Genomic DNA, 25,913 nt, shown 5'->3' with positions numbered 1-25,913 from the left:
GGATAAACTATCGAAGTAATGAGAGGGTAATTGACCTTACCTAGATCATTGGGGTCTAGACCGAGACTTATGTTGATCAAGTGAGAATGTGTCTAGGGGGTCATCATGCCCCCCAAGCATGGGATACTTCCACCAAACATACATGATGGAGGGGACTGATCTTGTATGCAAAAGGTGGGACTCATGCCCCCTAGCAGGATATGAGCCTCTATACATTCTTCCAAATGGGGAGGAGTAATGGTACTAGAGTTGACACTAGCAGATGCACTACGAGGGTTGGGGATAATTTCCTCTCCTGGACTCTAAAAAATGGATGCCTCCTTACCCAAGCTTTGAGTGGTGATGTAATGGCCACAAGGTAGATGTGGTTCAAATTCATGGGTTTGAGGTAAGGGGTTGTTTTACCAGTTGACCTCATCATGGATGAAGTCTTTGGACTCAACAACCTATTGGTCATGGGTTTGTTGTGGAAGGAAGTACACACAATCGTGCATATCATCCCAAGGGTAATTAGGGGTGGTAATAATTTCCATAATGTCTTCATCAAAATGGAATATGGTCAGAATGGAGGAAGAAGGACCACATGATGAGGAAGAGATATCTCAAGCATCGTCATGAGAAAATAGGTTCAAATATGCATCATCAGGTAGGGAGATGTATGACTCGAAGATGGAGTATCTATCGATGCAGAGACTGATGTGTCTGTTGAACCAAGTTCAACAGAATCATGAGAGGAGACATCTAGGGAGTTCCTGGGGAGTGGTCTCATGAATGATGATAGGTAAAGGATAGTGGCAGCAATGTCTGTCATCTCAACATCAGGGGGAGGGATCACAATGGGTGCTTCAGAGACCTCCTCTTCTAGAATAGGGGCGCGACCAGAATCCACTAGTAAAGGAGAAGTGGGCTAATTATGAGAGACCTCTAATTCATGAAGTACTTGAAGTGTATCACGAAAATCTTCGAGATGTGGTTAGTGATGGGAATAGTGGCCATAATTATCACACTAAGCACAAGGGTGGTTTGTGCATAAAGATTGGATCTTTTTAGATGAATCAGACAAGGTTAATTAGACATAAAGGATGTTAGAATCTGGAAAGGTATCAGTGGAAACCTATTTAATGTGAGGGAGTTCAAGACAATTATTGGTGGATTGACTGAAAACATCACAAAGAGCACAATGAGGAAGAGGCTTTGGCGGTTTAGGATGAGATCAAGTTGCAAGGGGAGCCTTGTCTTGGATTCCCTTCTTCCAGGCTTTGAACCCCTCGCTAGATGCTTTCACAATAGGAGTAGGCTCCTGTTGAGGTTACTGAGGAATTGAACCAAAGGCAGGGGTAGGAACAGCAGGTTGAACTGGAGTCAAAGTGGTGTAAGGATTCAATTGATTAGCTGGAGTGTTTGTGAGGGATCAATGTACCAGACTAGTATCCCTAAGCTAACATAGGCTAGACTGAAAATATCCATGACAGGTGTAGAATAGGCTCTAGGAGGTGGAAATAAAAGGGGTCTTCGAGAAAAATATTGTGGCTTGGAGGAACTACTACACACTGGTTAAGGCTAGGGGGAACGGTTCTAGGCAGAAAAGGGTTAGGAGAGATACTAGGAGAAGGAAGTGATCCTTTATGAGTTGTACCAGTAGGCAGGGTTGAGTTTGGCACAACAGGCAATGTGAAGGTGTCGATTGTTGTGAAGACATACTAGACCGTTGATGGGCAACCTCCGATGCTTGGAGGATGAAAACGCTTGATGATCTGGGCTCAAAAGAAGTTGGTGGTGGACCATAGTAAGCACCAAGCAAAGAGGAATCTTTATAGACACCTCGAGAGACACACGACATAGTCTTATTATCAACAACAAAAGAAATGTTAGACTCAGGTGATGTGTGGGATTTTGGATCATAGTACATGAACTGATCTATTGTGACGATATTTCCATTATGGGGAAATCACATCTTACGATGAACCACATATGTAACAAATAACATGGCGTAAGTATAACTATGACCCAAAAGGATGTTATAGTCGAGGGGAGCATCAATGACTTTGATGTTAATACATACAATCTTGCCAGCATTTGTGACAGCATAGTTGCGATATAAGCTAACCGGCTATGAGGGGTGACCATCCAATGTATGCAAAGTGATGGTGGACAAAGATAGATAAGGAGAACCTAGTTTCTTCCAAACACTAGTGGCCATCACACAAGTGGATGTGCCTCATCAATGATACACCACTGGACAGTGGCATTTCAAATGGAAACTAGAATTTGGAAAGCAACAGATTAATGTAAGGGAGGGTTATCTGACTTGTTAATATTAAAGTAAATCATCTAATCATCTTGAGGATCCATGACACCTAGAGAAGATAGTAGATATTTTCATTTTGATGGGCACCTCTAGAGAACTTCCAACATTGACATGGGAGCACGAGACTATGCCAAGTCATCTACTATGCTGTATGTATGGGCGACTTTGGCATAAGCAACATTTTGACATAACATATCTTTAGGGATATTAGGCATGACCTCAACCTTAGGTTGAGGGATCTGTAAGGTACTGTTGGGTGACAATAGAGGCTCGGTAGACCCTTTGGGTTGGGACTCAATCATAGAATCAGTAGGTGGCTTGTCATATTCGCTGGATCTAGTCTGGAGGTTGACTTGTTTGGTATTTACCTCATCATAATTCATCACGAGACTCTGATAATCACGTTGACCAGGTGGTGGATTTGGATGGGTTTGTTGACCTTCTGTAGGTTTAGCAGCTATGTATCCTTATTAAGGTAAAGGATTGATAAGCATGACCAGTTAGGATGAAGCAACAAGAGGAGGAGGAGCGGTGGACTACAATCCTTGAGAATTTTCTTGAGTTTCCCATGCTTGTCACATTTGAGGTAAAATAGGACACTCATGGGTATAATGACCATACACTCCACAACAAGCACAATTTTTGTTTGTACTAAGATTCTTGTTCTATTTGGGATGACTACGTTGTTGTCGAGTTGCAGGATTAGGTTGATTACCCTTTGGGGCATTGGGTGGAGGAACCTCATTGCCTTGATTACCTTGTTGCTGCTAGTTCCTATTACCCTTCCCCTTGTTCCTTTTCTTGGTGTTAGGGGGATTGGGTCCACTCTAATGATCATGCGCTTGTCCTTGTGGAGGAGGTGGTTGTTGTTGCTGATGAGGACCAGGCATAGGAGGCTGAGGCACTGGTGTCAAAGGGGTTGGAGCGCTAGGTTGTGCATACAGATAATAGGGAGATGGGGAAAAATTCGTATAAGAAGGATGAGAAATAGATAGCCTAGGAATCTATTGAGGAAAAGGAGGGTATGCATATGGTGTGATAGGACCTAGATAAGGATTTTCGTGAGGAGGATTGGTGGAGGGATAATTGTACATGGAACTGGACCCTCCTTGAGGTTGACCATAACTCATATGAGGTGGAGCGTATGGCTAGGAGTGTGATATAGTTCCCACTATGCCATCTACAAAATGAAATTCCCCCAGCGTGTTAGCAGCACTAGGTCAAATTTGAGAGCTATTTGGATTTATTCTTCTTTAAATTGAGGAAAGTGTGATGTGAAATCTTTTGCAATGGGGGCCATCAACTATCTAAGAAACCAATCCGTGTAGACTCTGTCTTTGAAGTTATGAGCTCTACAGATACTCCTCCTTCTACACCATTCCTGAACATGGTTGGAAAGGCGGGGAACATAAGTTTTACAGAATGAAGTCAAAAGTTCGACACCGGTATCATAATGAAGAGGTAACTGAAAATATGAAAGAAAAGTTGTGGCAAGAGTCGCTAAAGCGGAATTTGTTTCCCTGGGCTAGTCTACATAGCACTTCAGAGTAGCTCCAGTGAGAGTGTGTTAGAAAAGTTGAAGACGAATGGAGTCTTCAGTAATAGAATTGGATGAACACCACATTTGGAAGGAGTGAACATGATTAGTCGGATGTTCTCCAGGATTACCTTCAAAATTTGGAACGTATGAAGGGAGTTTAGTGGGAATTGTTGGCCATGGAGGATCGTGGAGAAGAGGATCATTGATAATTTGGTTGAAATCTAGGACACTTAAACCAATGATAGAAGGACGTAAGGGAGTATGAGTGACCATGCCGGTTAGGGTTCTTCTAATGGGGGCACCCTGGTTATCACCTGGGTTACCACCCTGGGTTCCTTCACTTGCATTGCTACTTGACATGATGGTGATATGGGGTTGAGAAGATGCAGAATCAGAGAATGAATGAGATGAATCAATAGAATCAAAATCAAAATCAAAATGATGACTTGATGGAGGATTGGGAGGATGAAATTGAGCTCAATGAGGGGGAGTAACGTGGCCTAATGGGAATTGAGGGTGAAGCCCTCGAATTCGATGCGAAAAATGCCTAGGAGGCACAATGGTGTCTAGACTAAAGAAATAATAATAGGAATAACAAAGAAACATACAACAAACAAACACCTAGTCTAGTGGTGCCAAGTGTAAAATGACATTACTCTAATACAAGAAAACATGTCCTATCAAATAAAAATACCTATAACCTATAGGTGATCTAAATCCTCAAACAATCCTAGATCTAATGTTTCAGATGGCCTTTCAAAGAGATTTTTACTTGATAGAATCTCATCCCCGAAAGTAGAGTTGTCCAAAGAAAGGTGGGGTAGAGGACCATCTTCTTCCCAAAACCAGTCCTATAAGGTGTTTCCCTAAGATTGGTTACTATGGTTACCTTCGTCCCACAAGGGTGGTTGATCCTTTACCTTCTTAGTAGTCATCCACTACATGAAATTCCCTCCCACGGGTTGGATAGCCCTGAGGAGAACGGCTCACATGATGACCTATCTTAACCCCCTTTGAATCAGGTTTTTGATGCACTCTGACTTTGACCATGGGATGGTGAAGGATTTTAAGCTCCATAATATGTCAACTTATATGTCTCAATAAAAAGTGACTAATGGGTGTTATTGGAAGCCTATCCCACTGACACTACACCTACACTACAAAAATTGTTTGGCCCTAATGCCCAAGTGGGTTTAATATATGTGTGTTGATATATTAAGGTGTCGTGTTTCAAGTCTTGGCTTGGCGTTGTTAACCAAGCTCACATTTGCTTAAGGTGTGAGTGTGTGAAAATGATGTGTGAAGTGGATGAGTTAATTAAGCATGTTTCATGATGCCATATGCTGCTGAAAGTAAAATGCTAAAATATTGTAAGGAAATCTTAAATGAAAGAGAAATAAATATCCAATCAATCACACACAACCCCACTCACAAGGGTGATTAAGAAGCTAAGAAAGAGAAGGAAAAAAAGTTACTCAAAGACACATAAAGAGGCCAAAAATATATGATGTGACTCAAGGAAGTGGGATCTAAAGGCTCTAAGCTACTGAAAATGGTGCAGACAAATAACAAAAATCAGAGGTGAAATTTGTTGTAAAGGACAGGTGTAAAGCTCAAAGACTGAGGATGTTTAAGGGGATCCTAAGGTGGAAAAGTAAAACTCAAACTCTAAAGGGAGAAAAGGTGAAATAAAAATATCCAAGAGATCTGAAAAGTAATGGATTAGATCTAAAACACATTAGCTGAAAATGTTGAAAACTCTACACTCCTTACTCAACAAATATCTTCCTAACAATGTGGAGGTGTACTCTGAACGCTAGGGAGCTATTTCCTTGCTCAAAGAGACAAATCAAGTGGATCTATGCCTAAGGGAGTCTGGAAAACAAAAATGAATAGCCCAACTAGTTTGTAGACAACACTCTTAGAAAAACTATAGAAATTTTGAAAAAAATTCAGAAAATTTCCAGAATGCATGTATTGACCTCAAATTGAGGAAAACATGGGTTTTGAGCCAAAAAGTGCACTCCGAAACTCACGTATGGGGAAAAAAAGTGTGCTATGTTCCCGACAGTCTCGATCGGCGGGTCTCACATAGATTTTTTCATGTCTTAGTCAGATGATACTTGTGACTGCGAATAGACTAGAAATCCAACATAATCAGAAAATTTAAGAAAATAGGGTTTAATAGTATAAATAGAATTTGAGAGAAAAAATAGCTGAAAAAACCCATAAATTTCCTGAAACTTTAGTCACCCAAGAACGTTGTTATTACATAAGGGGAGTCACCATTCGTTAGTGTGAAAATTCTTGGAAGGTATACCAAAAATACTTTAGTTAAGTCACTAGGTGACAAGTGACCCTAACAACAAGTTGATGGTTGTTTTCATCTTAGATGTGAAACACAAATAGAAAAATTGTAGTAAAAGAAGATATAACCCAAAACTAAAAGCAACAATATAAAGAATCCAGTATAATAACCTAATTGGAAAGAAAATTTTAAATGAATTAATATTTTACTGATAACACTTGGCGAAGGAGATCTATAGATTCATCTGTAAGTCCCCCTCCATGGGATGGGTCCTTTGATATCCTTGACGCTTCATAAAATTAATCCTCTGTCTCAATGTGAAAAACCCAAACAAAAGTGAGGAACTGGAAATGGGAGCTCAAGAAAATGACGATAATATTGCCAATGATAATGATCATGGTGAGGAATGAATAAAAAAACCCTGTTTATATAGAAAGGTATGGAGTTAATCTTGAAAATAGAGAATAATAAAATATCATTGACCAAATTTAGATCTAGCTACTTGGAATACTTTATTATATTTATTGGAGAGGGAAAAGGAACTTAAAATGGTCAAATCCCTTCATTTAGAAATAATTAACAAATAAAATGATTTATTAATTATTTCGTGAGAAACATGAAAGGTGTCAAATCAAAATAATTTTTAAATAGTTATTTAATAATTATTCTAATAACAGAAATAAGTACATTCAAATAAATAATGATTTATTTAAACATTCCTAAGGGATTAGTCAACTAGGGACAAGGAATAATTATTAAATAATGATTTAATAATCATTTCTAGAGAACATTAAATAATTAATGATTTATCTAATTATTCTCATGGGGTTTTTTGATTTAAATTGGAAAATAATTCCAAAAAAGTGGCTTACTAGATTATTTTCCACAGTGAAAGTGATTTTACTATGGTAAAATTAAATCCACATGGTGTAATTCAATCCAATTAGTTAGAAATGGTTAGGTGATCATTTTTAGTGATAATATAACTCAACGTTAATCAGATCAAAGGTAAGTACTCAACTAAATACCCTATGTTAAGGGCCTACATAAATGATGTCTTAGGTTTTTTGTAGTGTTTTCTAGAGTATTAGTTGTCTCTCATTCCTAAGGGTCAAAATATCTTAGCTAATGCATTGGCTACCTCAACAGTCACTTGTAATATAACTTTCCATCCCAATAGAAAATATGAGATTGAAGTGAAGCATAGACCAATTGTCCTAGATAATGTTAGATATTGGCAGGTTTTTGCTAGTGATAAACAGGTAGAATTTTTTTTGAAGTTAAAAGAAGAATTTGAGAATGTACATATTGATACATATAATAATGGAGATAATGATATAAATGAAATAGTGTTTAACTAGATGAGTGAGGAACCAGAAGAACTTGGGATTCTACAGTTCAAAGATAATGTGTTACCAAGGGGTTTGGTGTCACTAGAAGAACTTTTTTATTTTAATGATGTGGCTAAAAAGCCCAAGATATAACCTATAAGAGAAGACGTTGAAGACTATAATATAGGTATGGAAAGTAATCAAAAGATTGTAAAGTTGTCCAAGTATTTACCTCATAAAGAAAAACATAAGTACATTGATTTACTGAAAGAATATTCTTATGTGTTTTCATGGGGATATGAGGATCTAAAGGAATATGATACCAGTGTTATAAAACATACCATTCCCATAAAAGTGGACCAAAAACCTTTCAAAGAGAAATTAAGGAGGGTGGATCCAATTATGTTAACCTTAATAGAAAAATAGGCTAGAAAACATTTTTATGAAAAAATCATTGTATCTTTGAGGTTTCCGAAATGGCTATAAAATTTGGTGCCAAAAAGGAGAAAGAAAGGGTAAATAAGATTATGTGTGGATTTCAGAAACCTAAACAACATTTCTCTCAAGGATAACTACCCTCTACCAAAAATGGATTATATTTTATAGAAGGTAGTTGGTTCTAGTAGAAATTCTTTGTTTGACAGTTTTTTAGGCTACAATGAAATTCTTTTGCATCCAGATGATCAACACAAAACAACTTTCACCACATCATGGGGAACCTTCATGTATGTGAAAATTCCCTTTGGCCTTATGAGTGCTAGAGCCACTTTCCAAAGAGCCATGGATATTGCTTTCACAGATGAGCAAGATAGTTTTATTGTAATATATCTAGATGATATCATTGTATTCTCCAAAACTCACGAGGATCATCTGTTTCATTTAAGAATAGTTTTTTAGAAATGCAAGAAATGTGGTATTTCTTTGAACCCCAAGAAGTCTATGTTTGGTTTAGAAGAAGGTAAACTATTTTGTCATATAATTTCAAAGGATGGTATTGAAATTCATTTGAGTATAATTGAGTCCATTATGAATATTGATCCACCTAAGAGAAAAAAAGAAGTGCAGCCTTTTATTGGTAGGATAAATTTTCTAAGAAGTTTTATCCCAAATTTAGCTGAGATTTTAAGAGCTATTACAAACATGTTGAATAAATACAATAAGATGAAATGGAATTTTGAAGCCAAAAGATCATTTAGTGATGTGAAGACAACCACGACCCGTGCCCCTGTTCTGATTAGCCCATATTACACTAAAGATTTCATTATTTTTTCCTTTTCTTCAGAACATACTATTGCAGTAGTCTTATTACAGAAAAAGAAGGAGGGACATGAACAACCTATATCATTTTTTAGTAGAGCATTAACAGATGCCTCCTTGAAGTATAAAATCATGGAAAATAAAACATTTTCTTTAGAAAGAGCCTTGAAAGTGTTCAGAGTGTATGTATTACATTATCGCATAATTTCTTTTGTTCCAAGTGTAGTGGTAAAGGATATCATCACTCAAGCTGATCCAGATGGAGAAAGAGGTAAATGGATAGTAGTGATTTTGGAGTATGACATTGAAATAAATCGTACAAAACTTATCAAAGGTCAAGGATTATCCAATTTGATGCTTGCGTCAAAATTTCATGCACTATATATAAATTTTGTAGCTACTCTTGATGAACAAGAAGATCTGATGACTCCACAGGTATCAGAAAATTTTCTTAATTCTCCCTTGTATGCACACATTGTGTATGTTTTGCATAATTTACAAGATCCTCCTGGTTTGGCAAAAACTAAAGCTAGATTTCTCAAACTGAAAGATGTGAATTTCTACATTTTAAATCAATCTTTAAATTGGAAGGATGCTAGAGGTACTTTGTTAAATTGTTTATTGAAGGAAGAAGAAGATAACATCATGGAAGAATTTCATCAAGGTGACCGTGGAGTATATATTTCCTACAAATCCATAGAAAAAAAACCGTGAGAGCTCTTTTTTACTTGTCTAACTTGTTTGCTAATATTCATAAAAATGTTTCAACTTGTCATGAATGCCATATTTTTGAAGGTAAGATAAAACTCTTACCTCTAACTTTGAAACCTATCTCAGTGGAGGTGCCTTTCTAGTAGTGGGGTTTAGATTTTATAGGAGACATTCATCCATGTTATTCTAATCAACACAAGTGGACCTTGACAATAAAAAATTACTTCACCAAATGGATATAAGAAGTTCCAACCAGAAAAGATACAAATTCTGTAATCATATAATTCATTGAAGGTCATATTCTCTCTAGGTTTAGCTGTCCCCACAAAATTATTACAGATAATGTTGCTACTTTTAAATAAAAAAGGATTATTGATTTTTGCAACAAGTATCACATAGTATTATGACATTCTACTGCTTATTATCCTCAATGAAATGGGTTAGAATAATATTCTAACAAGTAATTGGTCATCATCATAATAAAATACTGCAAGAAAACAAGAAATCTTGGCATAAGAAATTGATAAATGCTCTATGGGTTGATAGGATAAGCACGAAGAAATCAATTGGAATGTCTCCTTTCCAATTTGTTTATGGAATAGATTCAATTTTCTTGTTTCCCTAGAAATTCCAGTACTAAAATTGTTCTAGGAAGATGAAGGAGAATCAAATAATGCCCAGAGAAGGATCAATCAATTGATACCTTTGCAACTGATGAGAGAAGAATTTTACAAAAATACATAGGTGATTGATGAAAAAATCAAAATATTTCATGACATGATGGTTAAAGCAGATGATTTTTAGCTGAATGACATTGTTCTGAAGTGGTATGTGAGAGATGAAGAGAATGGAAAACATGGGAAGTTTGATAGTTTACAGAAAGGCCCTTACAGGATTGCAACTGTCCATGGAACTCATGCATTTTTGTTGGAGGATCTGATGGGAGAAACACTACAAAGAGGACATGTTAATGGAAGTTTTCTCAAGAACTATTTCACCTAAAATTAGTTGGTATCAAACACATCATTGAATATATGATTTTATTGTTTCAAATATTGAAAGTGTGGGTGGTTGTCATCAAGAATTGAATCCTGAAGTGAAGGCAATAAGTTTCAGATGAATTGTTGTTGTATCTATTATTTTTTAGTGTTCATAGTTAGTCTCAGTTTTGACGATGAAAAATATTTCCCAATGGAGAAGGCTACTAATCTACAGTGTTCTTGACACCTCACAGGCAGGATGTCATCCCCATTGGAGAAAATGTTAGGGTCCTATAAATATAGGAGACATCTATTTTTAACAAGTTTTCATCCCACTTGGATATTGTAAAAGAATATATTTCATTTCAAGTCTGTTTAGATCAGAAGAAATAAAAAGAAAAAGAAAAGGAAAAAGAAACAGAAAGAAAAACATAAAAAATAGAAAAAAGAATAAAAGAATAAAAGAGGATAAAAAAATATATATTTGTGAAATAAAAGAATAAAAGAAATTGAAAAAATAAAAAATAAGGCCCCTACAACACACCAATCAAAATGCCGCTTTATTTTTTATTCAAAGTTGATTTAATTCTTATTTTTCATAAACTATAGGTTATATGATTATTTACCACATGATATGTCATTTTTTTCATTTTTAAATAATGATCTCACATGAGTGGAGAATGTCGATGAATCTCACCCAAATCAACAATGGGAGGAGGATTTCAGACCACCTCGCACTGTTGACGGTCAACAAAAGCGGGGGGGGAGGGGGTTACGAAAATTAGTTTGTATGAAACTACTTGAGTCAACGTGTCAGGTCCACGATATTTTCAAGGGGTCCCTTGCTGAAACCAATTACCACTCAAAACCCCTTGAAAACCATCATCTTCATGTCGCTTCCGCTTGTCACTTATTCTCATCACTTCCACCCGTCACTTCTCCCCGTCACCTCCACCTACCTGCCTATGCCACATGTCCTCCCTTCCAGCCTCTATTTGACACCATCCATCTCATCCCTTTGCCAAATCACCCCTCCACCTCATCTGATCATTGAACATTCAAATTACCCCCCAATTGAATGTTATAAATTAACCCTTCCCGCAAGTTGTTTGTTTTCCAAATTAAATGCTCCCACACATGAAATGGTAACTATTCCTTTATGATCCCCCACCATTTCCATTATAAAACCACCTTTGGAGCTTGCATTCATTTCCTTCCATGTTCTTTCAATTTGTTTATGTCATTATTGAGCCAGTCTAAAGTGATCAAGCATTATCTGTTAACAATTTCTTTGCACAAATTCATCCAATTAAGCATTCTAGTAATCTCGTCCATTTCTATTCTTCTATAATCGAAAATTTCAAGGCATAAAGGAAAGGGAAATATGGTTGAAGAAGATCCCATGATTCCCCCTCTCCCACACCTTGATAAAAGTCCTCTTATCGACACCAAGTTCAAAATTGTTAAGACTAATTATGAGTTGGACCTTTATGAACTTCACAATTGGGAAAAATAGAAATACCTCGACCAAAGTGATGATGTGGGTATCTAGGAGTCCTTTCTCTCTCAATTAATCTTCCCTCAAACTCATTTCTTCCATGAAGTTTCAACCTGGTGTCACCTTAGATACCTTCCTAGTAACAAAGAAGTAATTACCTAGAATGATGAAATAATCTTTTCCATTTCTCTTGAGAGAATTTTTGAAGCCTGTTAATAAATCCCCAAGCCTCCCTACATACATTTTCCATTGATTCATTAATAATTATATAAAAAGATGACCTCCCCCTAGAGAGCTCATACCTTTGAATGTTTTCTCTATGAAAATGTTGAATTACCCAGAATAAATCCCCTATAGCTTGTTTCCATTTACCCAGAGATGTCAAAACAAGTGATTTCCATGGTGAATCGTTTGATATGGTATTAGATATACTAGTGGGTTGATGAAGTATTTTTAGGATTCTTGTCAATATTCTTAGTGGGATATAAGCCTTTAGTTTTATTTAATTACAATCAATTCTTGTGTGACGTGATCCATGATTAATTTATGAAATTTGAAGTTGAAGATGTGTTTAAATACTAGTCAACGTTAGTATATCTCATATTATATTACGAGGAAGATAGATTCAAGTTTTAATTGCAGAATATGGACGAGCAGGGTAACCCATTGTTAGTTATCCATTAGACTTAATTGGTTAGAAGGAATTCAAAGGCATATACCTATACAAATTTTGTGGACTATTTTTTTCACACTTCTTTGTGTTTATTATGTAGTGACATTATACTGAGGATATATCTAGAAATAAAGAAAGTCCTACACCTCTCAGAATAATCAAAGGTTGGACACTGGTATTTATACCAACACTACATAGAGATCAAGATCTATGGATGTGAGCTCCCTCCTTATCGACTACCAGCTTTTATGCCAGGCAAATGTTGAATATGGATAAGCAACATTTTGTGTCCAATAAGAATAAATCATAGTTCAAGTTAAAGGTACAAGTGGGCCATCACATTGTAAACACCAGAGAAGCAACAAAGGAGGTGGAAGCAGTCCTAAAGTAGATGAAGTTTAAACATAGTTTTACATGGTCCCATGACCCCTTGGGAGTAATATCTAAGCTGAGATTTGAACAAAAAAATAATCCATATCCTCATACACTAAGGCTAGAGATAAAACAATATGCAAACCAAGAGGAATGGACATAGAACACATTGCAGGAGGTCGAAGAGAAACTGGTTAGTTAGTCTTCATTACAAACTCCCGTTCTTAAAGACAAAGAAAGCGAGAGGCTAAGGGAAAGCATGTCTCCCACCAACTTAGAAACACGGGCTATTGATTTTCTTGTTTTCAAGAGAAGGATGGTGGGTTGTGTTATATTATTTCCATGACTAGCCCACATAGTCAATCAGGGGTTTAGAGGGGGGGCCGAAGCCTCCCCTTCATTGCACCGATTGTGTAGCGGCGGGGTCACAATGGGGGCGGCAGCCCCCCCTGTCCAGGGGGTTTGAGGGGGGTGGATAGCCCCCCTCTACAGAGTCCGAGGCAGAGCCTTGGGGAAATTTTTTTGGACCCTATATTAGGTTGGGTGGACCTACCTATGGTTTTGTGCATGGTTTTCGCACATGGTTTTGGACGCGATGGTTTTCGGTCCATGGTTTTGGACACGATGATTTTTTTTTCCATGGTATTGGATGCTTCGACATGTAAAAATATGTATTGTAACATTGAAAGGAGCATAATGAAAAATTAATCTAGTAGTCCCGGTTTTGGGATCCAGGGGAAAATCTCTGTGTATATGTGTTTATTGTGTTATTCTCTTGCATTGTTTATTTTTTGGGTTTTAGAATTTGTATGGAGGTAATTTATGTATGGGGTTAAAACCTACATTTGGTATCAGAGGTGTTTTGGCTTCAATGGGAAGCCTTTGTTATTGAGGGGTTTCGCTCGAGCCTGTTGTAGACCCTGTTCAGTGGGAGATTGGTGGGATAGATTCTGGTGGTGAAAGAAGATGGTGAGCAGTGGAAAGATAGAGATCGAGAAATTTAATGGTCAAAGTTTTGAGTTGTGGAAACTCAAGATGGAGGATCTATTGGTGGATAAAGATCACTAGATCGCGATAGATCCGGGTACTAAACCAACGAGAGTGTTCGGTGAAGAACATAAGAAGTTGGATCAGAAGGCAAAGAGCACAATAAGATTGTGTGTCTCAGATTGAGTATTGTTGAATGTATTAGGGGAAGCTATGGCTAAGGCTTTGTGGGACAAGTTTGGGAATTTGTACCAATCTAAGTCTCTGGTGAATAAACTGTTCCTACGGAAAACTCTGTATAACCTGAGGATGAAAGATGGAGACTCGGTGACAGAGCATCTGAATGAATTTAATACTATCGTGAGTCAGTTATTATCTATTGATATTAAAATTTTAGACAAAGATAAGTACATCAGTTTTTTGTGTTCTCTACAATATTCATGAGATAGTCTGGTTATTGCAATAGGTAGGAATGCAACTGCCTTGCAGTTTTATGAAATAGTCTCATCCTTGGTGGCAGAGGAGATGAGATGAAAAAATATGGAGAGCCAGAATGGTGATTCCTTGTTTTTAGGAGGATGGTCCCAGAACAAAAACAAAGAAAGTCATTGCGTGGGAGATCTAAATCTAGAGGGAGATCTAAATCTCCATAAAAACCTGTAAAGGTAGTTTGCTGGAAATGTGGAAAGGAAGGGCACTACAAAAGGGGCTGTAAATCTAAAGCTCCTAACAGAGGAAAGGTATCTGATGATGCTCATTCTGCAAAGGTGAAAACCACCTCAGGTGAAGGTGGGGATCTGTGCTTGGCTTCTTCAAGTACACATGTAGATAATGAGAAATGGTTGATTGACTCAGGTGCATCCTTTCAGTTCACTCCCCTTAGAGAGTGGTTCTGCAAGTATCATAAATACGATGGTGGTGATGTCTTCTTAGGGGATGATAGGAAGGATAGAAAAGTTGGTCGTGGAAAAGTAAAGTTGAAGTTGCAAGCTGGAAGTGTTAGAACACTTCCGGGTGTTCTGCATATTCCTGCATTGGCCAAAAATTTGATTTTTGTAAGCAAGATGGATGATGCAGGTGTAAAAATATTGGTCAAGAAGGATACCTGCAAGATGGTTCGGGGAGCACTAGTATTGATTTGGGGAGTTCATATTGGAATTATGTACAAGCTACAAGGTAGCATTGTTGTTGACGGGTGTAATAGTTCTGTGGTTCCTGAAAGTGGAGCAAAAAATCTAGTGGTCTCTGGAGAGAAGACCATGCTATGGCATCAAAGGCTTGGACATATTGGAGAGAAGGGCATTCAAATACCTCATGGTAAAGGTATGGTAGAATGTATGAGTAATATCTCTCTGGATTTTTATTTCTGTGAAATAGTGTATATGGGAAGCAAAATCGGGTAAGTTTCCCCTCTGGTTCTAAGAGGGTGAAATAGATATTAGAGCTTGTGCACAGTGATGTGTTTGGACCTGTGAAGGTTCCATCACTGGGTAAGTTTGTGTACTATGTATCATTTATAGATGACTTCTCAAGGAATACATGGATATATTTCCTTAAGAATAAATCTGAAGTGTTTAAAAGGTTTAAAGAATTTAAGGCTTTGGTGAAAAACCAAACAGAGAAGAAGATAAAGGTGTTGAGGAAAAATAACTGGGGAGAGTTTTGCAATAAGGAATTTGAAGAATTATGTAAGAAGTGCGGTATAACATGGCAAAAGACTACTCCATATACACCTGAGAAAAATAGAGTTGCAAAAGGAATGAACAAGACGTTCATGGAAAGGGCAAGAAGCATGCTTTGTGGTGTTGGGTTAGGACAAGAATTCTGGGTGGAGGTAGTGGAGACAGCATGTTACCTGGTCAACAGATCACCTTCATCAGTGTTGGATGATAAGACTCGACAGAGGTATGGATTGGTAAGAAACCCTCTCTTTCACATATGAGGATATTTGGATGTGACGCATATTTACATGTTCCAAAGGAGAAAAGAACCAAGTTGGATAGTAAATCTGGAAAGTGCATCTTTATTGGGTATAAGGATGGTTTAAAGGGTTATAAGGTTTGTAACCCAGTAACAATGAAGGTTGTGTACAATCGAGATGTGGTGTTCAGAGAGGTGAAATATGTTATTAAACATGAAGTCCCATCAAAGGAACCTGAGAAGATAGATTTTGAGCTAAAGGAGGAAGAATCAGACTCTAGAGCAAAGGAGGAATCAGAAGATGAAGAGCCACAAAGTCTGGGTGTGAGAAGATTAGTTCGAGAAAGAAGGCAACTAGAAAGGTATAGTCCATCTGCTTTCTGTTCAATTTTTTCTTTATCTATTACTGATGATGATCCCAGAACTGTGAAGGAAGCAGTAGATCCAGAGGATGGAAAACTCTGGAAAGAGGCCATGGTTGATGAAATGGCATCCTTGCACAAAAATGAGGCTTGGGATCTGGTGGAGTTGTCAGCTGGAAGGAAACCCATTGGTAGCAAATAGGTGTTCAATAAGAAGACAAACGGAGAAGGAAAGGTGGAGAAATACAAAGCTCGGTTGGTAGAAAAAGTTTATTCGTAGGGGACGAGAATTGATTTCGGTGATATTTTTTCTCTTCTTGCCAAGGTAGCTTCTATTAGATTACTTCTATCTGTTGCTGCTGCTTTTAATTTTGAGGTAGAATAGATGGATGTGAAGACAACCTTTCTTCATGGGGATCTTGAAGAGGAGATCTACATGAAGCAAACTGAAGGTTTTGCGGTGAAGGGTAAGAAAGAACTGGTATGAAAGTTAAATAAGTCTATGTATGGGTTAAAACAGTCACCAAGGATGTGGTATCATAAATTTGATACATTTATATGAGGAATTGGCTTCACCATAAGCAAAGTAGAACACTGTGTGTAATTTAAATTAATTGGTGAGCATATTATTTATCTAGTCTTGTATGTGGATGATATGTTTTTGGTTGGAAATGACAAAGAAATTATCCAGGATTTGAAGACCCAATTGTCCTCCAAATTCGACTTGAAAGATCTTGGTGCTGCAAACTATATTTTGGGCATGGAAAAGAGGAAGCTCTGGTTAAACCAGAGGATGTATGTTGAGACAATACTACAAAGGTTTAATATGCATGATAGTAAACTGGTGAAGGTTCCTATTCTTGTAGGTGTGAAGTTATCTGCTGAACAGTGTCCCAAGACACAAGAAGAAGAAGAGGACATGTCCCGTGTTCCATATGCAAGTGCAGTTGGTATCCTAATGTATGCAATGGTCTGTACTAGACCAGACATTGCACATGCAATGGGAGTATTGAGAAAATTTATGTCAAAACCAGGAAAGGAGCGTTGGACATCAATGAAACAGGTTTTCAGGTATTTGCGTTGCACTAATGATTATGGTTTGTGCTACCAAGGAAGACTAGGATTGGATAGAGTGTTGGATATTCATGGCTTTGTTGATGCATACTGGGATGGAGATTCGGATGAGAGAAGATCTACAAGTGGGTATGTGTTTAACCTATTTGGAGGTGCAGTTAGTTGGATGAGTAAGAAACAATTTGTAGTGGCACTATCAACTACAGAGGCAGAATACATGGCAACCACTCATGCAAGCAAGGAAGCAGTTTGGTTGTAGAGATTGTGTTCAAGTATGGGGTTAGTACATGGAGCTATAAGGATAGACTATGACAACCAAAGTGAAATTTTATTGGCAAAGAACCCTGCTTATCATTCAAAGACAAAACACATTGATGTTCAGTATCACTTTATGAGGGATATGATAGAAGACAAAAAGGTGTTGCTGGTAAAGGTGGACACTTTGAAGAATACTACAAATGCATTGACAAAATATGTGAGCTCTGAGAAGTTCTCTTGGTGTATAGAAACAATGGGTGTTGCAGGGCTAGATAAATGACTAAGCTCTCTTGTGGTCCCCTGTGGAAAGAAGACAACAAGTGGGAGAATGTTGGGTTGTGTTATATTATTTCGACAACTAGCCCATGTAGTCAACTAGGGGGGTTAGAGGTGGGGGGCAGGTAGCCCCCCTCTATGGGGTCCGAGGTAGCACCCCGGGGAATATTTTTTTTTAGACCCTATATTAGGTTGGGCAGACCTACCTATGGTTTTGTGCATGGTTTTTGCACATGGTTTTGGACGCGATGGTTTTTGGTCCATGGTTTTGGATGCGATGGTTTTTGGTCCATGGTATTGGATGCTTTAGCATGTATAAATATGTATTGTAACATTGAAATAAACATCGTGAGAAATCAATCTGGTAGTCTTGGTTTTGGGATCCAGGGGAAATCTTTGTGTATATGTGTTTTATGTGTTATTCTCCCGCATTGTTTATTTTCTGGGTTTTAGAATTCTTATGCAGGTAATTTCTGTAAGGGATTAAAACCTACAATGGAATAAAGATAAAAAGACCACAACCAAAATAGATAACATAGCTAGTCCTCAAGTGATCACAATTCCAGAAGAATCCTCAGAACAAAGGGATGCACAAGAGTAGACTACATTGGTTTTGATAGGCACTCCTACCACCTATCTCCCTTATGTAGAAGAGTTAATTGGGTCTCCTATCTCTTATACTTGTCAGGATCCATCATAACAAGTATTTTGACAAGGTAGATGGAGATTGAGTTAAATAATGAAGCTCTCAAGGCTTCAACATACTCAGAATTATCGAAAAAAACACTACCACCACTCAACACAGGTTATTCTAAGCTTTTGAATCAGAGAAGGGGAAGTTTCAAATGGCATTTTTGGAACCCAACGTTTCAGCCTCGAGGGGTACTAAAGATTATAATGCCTCCATTTTTTCAGTGGATACTAAAGAGGTTCATGCAATCGGTAAGATAAATTTGCATGGGAAAGTAGGTGAGATGATTTATTCAACTCTAACTAGCTCTCTCATGGTGACTTCAAAATTGCAGACTTCACTAAACAACATGCACTCACAACTTAAGATTGAGAGGATTTCCTCTATGGCCAAAGACACCAGAATTAAAACATTGGAAGAATTAGTTATCAAACTAGGATATGATTGTAGTGATGTCAGCGCAGCATAGGAGGTGATCATAAGCAATAATGTAGACATTCAAGCTCTTAGAAGAAACTTAAAATCCCAACTACATAACACACTCATACTAAGGAATTCACTAGCTTGGAGATGGAGAAAGACAAGTTGTTTACATTAGTAGTGGAACATAATGCTCAAATACAAAAAAGGGAGAAAGACATGGAAGCACTACTAAAAGAAAAATTACAATGGGAGGCAATTGGAACATTAACAGTAGGGACATCAATAGGAACATCAGTAGGGACATCAACAGGAACATCAATAGGAACATCAAGAGGAACATCAAGAGCGTCGACTGTAACCTAGATTACAACACAGGTATCAGTTTTAGATTCCTCAGAAATTCTAACTCAAGCATTAGGGGAATTGTCATTAACAAATAAGGAGGTGGGTAAATTGTTAACAACCCTCACAAACATGGAGGAAAATATGATAAAGGAAGACAATGTATACTTGCCATAAGTACAAAATAAATTCAAATGTATTCAACAAATTCAAAAGCATGAATACGAGGTCATTAATATTCAAATGTTGGGAGAGGGAAAATGCAACATTTGGCACAACATCAATGTTAATGTTACATACTTGTGGCCTTCCATCCAAATCATTTTTGAACATGAACAGTTGGTGTAGAGAGTCAAAGTAGCACTAGAGCAAACTAAAACAGATATTGAGCATAGGCAAGAAGAAGCAAAGAAGATCATTAGGATACTTAAATCTAAAACCAGAGAAGAACTTGAAGAGCTCAATATTAAGGAAAAAACAAAGATAGTGATGGAAGTCAAAAGGTTTTTGACTAAGAATAATTTAATGGTCAATTGGAGAACAAGTGTAAAAATCTAGAGCTACAAGTTAAGAGATTCAGCAAAAAGTTTTCTTTATTGCAGGAAAAAGGACTTCCCAGTCTCAGAAACTCTAATGGAAAATTGATTCCATTAGAAAATTATTAAGAACAATTATGCAACATTGCTATAGATGTGTTTATGTTTTCGAAGGCAAAAGGAGTTATTAGTGGAGAAGCCTTTCTGGAAGGATTTCAGTTTGGTTTAAACATACAAAATGAAATTCATCATTTATTTTTGAATAAAACAATGTTTCATTTTTTCTTTGAGGTAGATTAAAGGTTTAGAAACATGCTAAATTTTTCTATCCCAAGTGAAGAATGTTGGCACCGATTACTGAATTTGGTGAAATAAGGATGAAAAAAATACCTACAACTTTGGCACAAAAAAAAAAGTAGGAGCTGGAAAAAGTCACAGTCAACAATAGATTTCCTTCAAACTTTGAACTGACAACCGAATTTACCCAAAGCTTCTATTTTCTAGTTTTGCTTCAGAAAATTATGTAATTTTTGGTTAGATATGATTTTTTAATGAATTTCATTTTAGAATCAGAAATTAATTTAGTAAGAAGTCTATAAGTATATTGTAGTAATACTTAACAAGGATTGGAACTTGTATGAAGAAAGTAGTTGTGTATTGATGTAAGCTATGCATTGTACTGGAAGTGATAAATTTTTCAGAAATACAGATAGTTTTGTTCCAGGATTCCCATATCAAACAATTGGTGATGTACTTTCTTATGTAAAATTGTTTCTTTTCTCAGTTTTCCATATGTTTCCCTTCTCTATTGTCGCAAGAAGAATAAGGGCCGATTTTTCTTAAGTGTACTCTTCTTTGGCTTTTAAACAATATCAATGTTTTCATTTGATGTTAAGTATAAAATTCATCTCAAAATGCTCTATATTTAATTGAACTTAAATCATATTCATCCTTTCACTCCATAGATACTCTATAATATCCAAATTTTTTCCTATCCTTTCGTGTTACATCTACTCTATCTTTGTTAGCTCAAGGGTCTTATACCTAGGTTAAAAGTGTATTGTGCACCAACAAAACCCTTAACCACTGGCCCTTTCGGTAGTGACCTACAAGAAGATTGCAATCTCACTTGAAGCAGTTATGGGAGGTTGCAGAACCAGGTCTCTAGATCCAGAGGGATATTGCGTTGGGGCACCTATGTGTTTTCTTATATTTTATACTTACCTGCAACTTCACATACATAAAACACTTCACACTTGTTCCTTACTTCATAGATTTGTGCTTATTATATAAACATTTCAGATAACAATATAATATGCATTATTTCACATAAATAAGTAAAAAAAATGCATATAAGTACATATGAATACAAATTATGAATATAGATACATAAGCTTTCACCAAAAATTCTTCTTCTTCTTTATCAAGATGGATCCTTCAACACATACAACTTCTTCGACCTATGCGCCTAGCTGTAGGCAGTCTCTGTGCTCAGTTGCAGACTCTTCCAAGGCCTCTGCACACTGAGTTGTAGAGCCTTTACTAAAAGCCCAAAATATAGACTAAAGATAGAAAATATGATCAATTCATCTATGTGTAATCATATCTTTCGATAAATCATTAAATCTCCTTATATATGTTTCATTACTACAAAACCATGGTCTAGTAACTATGCATTCAATAAAATAACAAGTTAAAACCCTGATACCTGCTACAGAATGTGGGGCTTTGACCCACCCCAAAGCCCCTAGACATTGCGTGGTGAATAGAAAGTTGTGGACTCTGAGCACTTTGCTCATCAAAATGTGGAGTCTTTGACAAAAACTAGACCAAGTTGGTCCGGACCCAATACGTCCCAAACACTCAGATGTGACTCGTCCCGAGTCACTCAGCTTCTCTTCCCTGAATCTTTGTTGCGATGCTCATGTAGGTGGAATTATATTGCTAAAGTATGTTATCAACCTACTTCTCCTCTTGGTGCACTTCTTCCAGCAATGCCTCTGTGGTTGGTCGGATAGTCGTCTACAACACTTCTTTCTCCCTCCATCGTAGCTCTGTGAGAATACTATTGACTGCCTGTGAAAGATGGAAGGCATCATCCTACAATGGTTGAGTCCTTTCTATCAAGATATACTGCTTTGATCGAAGGTCCTCAATCTTATTTTTAAGAGTCATCACTTTAATGATTCTTGAGAGCCTCTGCGAGATTGTTAAGGTCTTCAAACTACTTTTACTTTGTCTAGAGCTCCTCGTCAATCCTTTGAAGGTTTGGATCTACCTACAATGAGGTCAAAATTTTCATGATTTCATGTAATAATATGGCACAGTTTGCCACTGTGTCAGCGATGCCTTTCAATGCAAATTTCAAATAATTTTCCCTCTTCTCACATAGTTCTGGTGGCATGATTGGTTGCAGCCTCATTTGCAGCTCAGTAATATTGAATTCATACTCAAAATTCATCTTAGAGAGCTTATTATTTGAGTCCCTTATCGTGATGACAATATCTGTGACCTTCTCTGCTGGTGACTTGTGTTTGCATTCCTTCACGTCCGGAACTGTGCTACGAGTATCTGTAATGACTTTTTTCAGATACTTATATTATTGGTGTGCTCCATCCCTTTCGTTTATCAATTGATGAATCCCCTTCTTCAGCAAAGAGGTGTCCTTCTCCACGTGAATTCTTAACAGCGAAGTGTGTCGTTCTCAGTCCTTTAGCTCATCTACGATACTTTTATGGAGCTCATGTAATGCTTGAATCGACAGTGTGGAAATGTTCATGTTGATAATGTCGTAGGATTTTTTTCGTTCTCTATCCTCTTGTGATTCAAATATAAATCCTTCAACTGGTATTTGAAATATCCTTACTTCTAACATTATTTTTGTTCGCTGCTCTGGCTGCGGTAGATGACTTATCTGTGCTCGTTGTTTGGCTATCTGTGCCAATACCTTTAACTCTGCGATGCCTTGTTGTACCTCTACCAAGATTTTTTTGTAGCGATCACCGACCTTGTCCTAGGTCTTAGTGATTACTTCCTCAAACTTATCCCCAATCTCATCAATGTACCCATCAGTGAGGAAAAGTGGTATCCCGCCCTTAGATTTGCTTGCCTTCTATTTCTTCCTTGGGCCCAACATAGTTATTGTAGGTACCCTCGTTTTGCCGGTGAATGGTGATTCCTTTGTTGGATCTATGTCGCTTAGAGCGTCATGGACATCTTGTGCTATCTTTGGCTTTGTCTATGGCTCTAGCTCCTCTGCTTCTTTCCATTTTTCCATCCTACTTGGACTCGCATGTTGCGCAGTGCTCCCTACTACTTTAGTGTTGTTTATGGTTGGGGTGATCCATTCAGCTAACCATTTCTTTATTACTGTGAGCAGGTCATCTTCAGTAACAAAGTATGGGAGAGGGTGCCATTTCTTCATTGTATCCTTTCATGACTTGATGTAGAATCTATGAAAATCATCCTTGAATGTAGGTTTTAACCCCATATAGAAATTACCTGCCTATGAAGTCTAAACCACAGAAAATAAAAAATGTGAGAGCATAACACATAAAACACATATACAAAGATATTTTCCCTTGGATCCCAAAACCGATACTACCAGCTTGATTTTTCATTATGTTCCTTTCAATGTTACAATACATATTTATACATGCGGAAGCAACCAATACCATGGACCTAAAACCATCGCGTCCAAAAAACATGTGTGAAAATCATGCACAAAACCATAGGTGGGTCTGCCCAAATTAACATAGGGTCCAAAACTGAAATTTTCCGGGGCGCTGCCTCGGACCCCATAATGTGGGGTTATGGGTACCCCTCAAACCCCCTGTGACCTCCCCACCCCTAACCCTCGGTTAACAATGTGGGCTAGTCGTGGAAAGAATATAACACAACCCAACATTGAATGCTGTCATGTTGCAATACTGCTCACAAAAACTAGGTGATAGCCTGGGATATTGGATCACCTACATGTGCAAATCCATGCTTAATAGCACAAATAAAATGCTATTTTCTTGCATGCACAATGACTCCTTAGTATGCCACACTGAGGCATACCACACGGCTTCACATACATTTTTTCAACACGAGGAAAATGTGGTTCCTCCACCTCTTTCCATGTGATCAGCATGATGATCAAGATCAACCACACATAATGAAATGTTTTTCCTTCCTCCTATGTTTCCCAACAATCATCCAACAACCCCATGCATAAGTAACCGACTGAATTGAATATAACCCCATCAGTCCACTATGTAGCCAAAGAAACCACAGATGCGAGAACTTGACTCGCTTTAAACTTCATCATTATTTTCCCTGCTAAAATATGTCTAGCAAAGCAAACCCCTTGGTAGCTGATAGAGTTGATATCATAACCACTGGACCTCTTAATTATCCAAAAATTTTCCTTCATGGTCTGTGCCATTGCCTTGTCTTAGTTCTTACCAATGGAATCTTTAGTGAGGTCCTTTCCTTGGTGAGGTAGCCCAATAATCCTTATGATCAACATTTTGTTGATTAGGATCCTTGTCCCTAGTCAGAGGCATCCATCATCAACTAATTCCAATAGATGTTGAACACAGGTTGTGTTGGATGTGCTTCTACCGAAGTGTGGAACATATAACATGTTTAACAATCCTGATCTTTGTGATCCTGCAACCCATCTGTGTGACTCCAATCTTGTAACTCTGTTCTATGGATAGTAGACCTGGTGTAGTTACTTGCTTAGTGCGAACTGCTGATATTTTCTTCTATCATTATAGTCCCAATACTCCATTTTTCAATTGCGGGATTTTCCCCAACACTTCACCTTCAAATGGCACTTTCTCTGGTAACAATGGTGTGAATGTGCCGAACTTTTTATCTTTCGGATCTTTTATCGGCTTGGTGCTTAGTTTTCTTGGTGGAAAATATGGTGGCAATACCGAGGGAATTTTTGCACCCTCCGTCTCTATCTAAGTAACTCCGACATCTTCCTCACTATCATGGATTTTATCTTGTTATTCCTTCTGTGTTGGCTTCTTCTCCTTCTCCTTTGGGGTCTTATCTTGCTTGGGCTTTGTCTGCTACTCTTTTATTGTCTTCTTCCTTTAGGAAGTTCTGATCTCTACTCCTTTAGTTGGCCTCTTTTCAGGTCTTTTCTTGGTTTGTTCTTCTGTAACTACTTGTTTCCGCAACGAACTCGCATGCCTTGGGGACATGGGTACATTCGCTGCTCTGATTTGATGACCCTGGGCTTCCATGACTCTTGCTAGCCATTTCTTTGCAAATGCTCTAACAATTTCCTCAAAGCTTCTCTCAGACACATAACAACTCATTTCTCTCACACTTAGTTGCAAATTCTCAAACTGAATTCTCTAGGCAACAAAGTGTAAAATGTGGTATGGGTAGGGCCTTTATACTGAATTTGAATTTTGAACCTCATGATTGGCTTATATTTTTCCCATTTAATGTAGGTATGGTGCTAGATTCGACAATATGTGCTTCATAAATATGTTTCTCCCACACCTTTTAATGGAAACTTTCTTTTAAGGGTAGCTTTTTCCTTCCAACAACCATATTTTTCTGTTTATCTTCGATAATCACGTAGTAATCCACCCCCCATCGTGGTTCTATCGACTTTAACATGTTTCTGAATATTGCATAGTAATCCTATTTTGGCCCATTTTTTTTCATAATTTGACATACTTCTAAATATCGCGCAATAATCCTCTTCGGCGAAGTTCCCTTCTATAGATTATTTTATCTTCCATTTCCCACTTTCAACTACAAGTGGCGCTAAGACTCTTCTGCTTTCGTTCTTCAGTGCGAAGATCCATTCATAAATTTGCCCCTGCATATCTTCAATCTGCTACCATTAACGCATCCTGGGATAAGCTAACCATTTATCTCCGTGAATGGAACCATGCCACCATCAGAGACACTTTTGATGATATATAGTCCTAGCCAATGTGTCTTAAATTTTCCTGGGAACTTCACGAATTTTCTATCATATAAGAGTACAAGATCTCCTTTGTGGAATATATTTTACTTGATGTACCTGTCATGCCAGGCTTTCTCGCT

This window comes from Pinus tabuliformis, chromosome 4_2 (assembly GCF_031772625.1).
Source record: "Pinus tabuliformis cultivar Carrire ecotype Pingquan chromosome 4_2, CPIR1, whole genome shotgun sequence".
Taxonomy (NCBI): domain Eukaryota; kingdom Viridiplantae; phylum Streptophyta; class Pinopsida; order Pinales; family Pinaceae; genus Pinus; species Pinus tabuliformis.
This window is presented reverse-complemented; position numbering follows the sequence as displayed.